This window comes from Amblyraja radiata, chromosome 30, assembly GCF_010909765.2.
Source record: "Amblyraja radiata isolate CabotCenter1 chromosome 30, sAmbRad1.1.pri, whole genome shotgun sequence".
Lineage (NCBI taxonomy): Eukaryota > Metazoa > Chordata > Chondrichthyes > Rajiformes > Rajidae > Amblyraja > Amblyraja radiata.
Genome location: NC_045985.1, coordinates 29559643 through 29562142, shown reverse-complemented (window position 1 = coordinate 29562142; position 2500 = coordinate 29559643).

Below are 2500 nucleotides of genomic sequence, written 5' to 3'. Positions count from 1 at the left end.
ACCCCGGAATGTTTCCATTCCCACTTCCCTCCTGCTTTAACCCTTCCCGGCAGCTCCACTCTCCTCCCACACTCCAAAGGTTGTGCACGAAGGAACTGCAGATGCTGGTTTAAACCGAAGACAGACACAAAATGCTGGAGTAACTCAGCGGGACAGGCAGCATCTCTGGTGAGAAGGACTATCTCAGCGTTTAAAAAAACACTCAGACAGCTACATGTACGGTTCAAGTTTGGTGGGATATGGACCAAACGCAGGCAGGTGGGACTAGCCTAGCTGAGACATGTTTGTCGGTGTAGGCAAGTTGGGCCGAAGGGCCTGTTTCCACACTGTATCACTCTATGACTATGAATATTGATTAGTACAGGTGTCGGGTTATTTGGAGAAGGCAGGAGAATGCCGTTAGGAGGGAGAGATAGATCAGCCTCCAACTGGATCCCACCACTGGCCACATCTTCCCATCTCCACCCCATTCTGCTTTCCACAGAGACCGTTCCCTCCGCAACTCCCTGGTCAACTCGTCCCTTCCCACCCAAACCACCCCCTCCCCAGGTACTTTCCCCTGCCTCCTCCGGAGATGCAACACCTGTCCCTATAGCTCCCCCCTTGATTCCATCCCAGGTCCCCAATAGTCTTTCCAGATGAGGCAGAGGTTCACTTGCACCTCCTCCAACCTCATCTACTGTATCCGCTGTTCCAGGTGACCACTTCTCTACATCGGCGAGACCAAGCGCAGGCTCGGCGATCGTTTCACAAAACACCTCTGCTCAGTCCGCATTAATCTACCTGATCCCCCGGTGGCTCAACATATTAACTCCCCCTGACCTTTGTCAGAGTGAGGCCCAGCGCAAATTGGAGGAACAGCGCCTCATATTTCGCTTGGGTACCTTACAACCCAGTGGTATGAATATTGACTTCTCGAACTTCAGATAGCCTTGCTTTCTCTCTCTCTCTCCACCCCCTCCCCATTCCCAGTTCTCCCACTAGTTTTACTGTCTCCGACTACATTCTATCTCTGCCCCACCCACTCCCCTGACATCAGCCTGAAGAAGGGTCTCGACCCGAAACGTCACCCATTCCTGCTCTCCAGAGATGCTGCCTGGCATAGAAACATAGAAACAGAAAATAGGTGCAGGAGTAGGCCATTCGGCCCTTCGAGCCTGCACCGCCAATCAATATGATGATGGCCGATCATCGAACTCAGTATCCCGTACCTGCCTTCTCTCCATACCCCCTGATCCCTTTAGCCACATCTAACTCCCTCTTAAATATAGCCAATGAACTGGCCTCAACTACCTTCTGTGGCAGAGAATTCCAGAGATTCACCACTCTCTGTGTGAAAAAATGTTTTTCTCATCTCGGTCCTAAAAGACTTCCACCTTATCCTTAAACTGTGACTCCTTGTTCTGGACTTCCCCAACATCGGGAACAATCTTCCTGCATCTAGCCTGTCCAACCCCTTAAGAATTTTGTACGTATCTATAAGGTCCCCCCTCAATCTTCTAAATTCTAGCGAGTACAAGCCGAGTCTATCCAGTCTGGACCTTCTCTGTACTCCCTCTATGGCAAGAATGTCTTTCCTAAGATTAAGAGACCAAAACTGTACGCAATACTCCAGGTGTGGCCTCACCAAGACCCTGTACAACAGCGGTAGAACCTCCCTGCTCCTATACTCAAATCCTTTTGCTATGAATGCTAACATACCATTCACTTTCTTCACTGCCTGCTGTACCTGCATGCCTACTTTCAATGACTGGTGTACCATGACACCCAGGTCTCATTGCATCTTCCCTTTTCCTAATCGGCCACCATTCAGATAATTGTCTACTTTCCTGTTTTTGCCACCAAAGTGGATAATCTCACATTTATCCACATTATACTGCATCTGCCATGCATTTGCCCACTCACCCAACCTATCCAAGTCACCTTGCAGCCTCCTAGCATCCGCCTCACAGCTAACACTGCCCGCAGCTTCGTGTCATCCGCAAACATGGAGATGTTGCATTCAATTCCCTTGTCCAAATCATTAATATATATTGTAAATAGCTGGGGTCCCAGCACTCAGCCTTGCGTTACCCCACTAGTCACTGCCTGCCATTCTGAAAAGGACCCGTTTACTCCTACTCTTTGCTTCCTGTCTGCCAGCCAGTTCTCTATCCACATCAATACTGAACCCCTAATACCATGTGCTTTAAGTTTGCATACTAATCTCTTATGTGGGACCTTGTCAAAAGCCTTCTGAAAGTCCAGATATGACACATCCACTGGTTCTCCCCTATCCACTCTACTAGTTACATCCTCGAAAAATTCTATAAGATTCGTCAGACATGATTTACCTTTCATAAATCCATGCTGACTTTTTCCAATGATTACACCACTTTCCAAATGTGCTGCTATACCATCTTTAATAACTGACTCTAGCAGTTTCCCCACTACCGATGTTAGACTAACTGGTCTGTAATTCCCCGTTTTCTCTCTCCCTCCCTCCCTTTTTAAAAAGTGA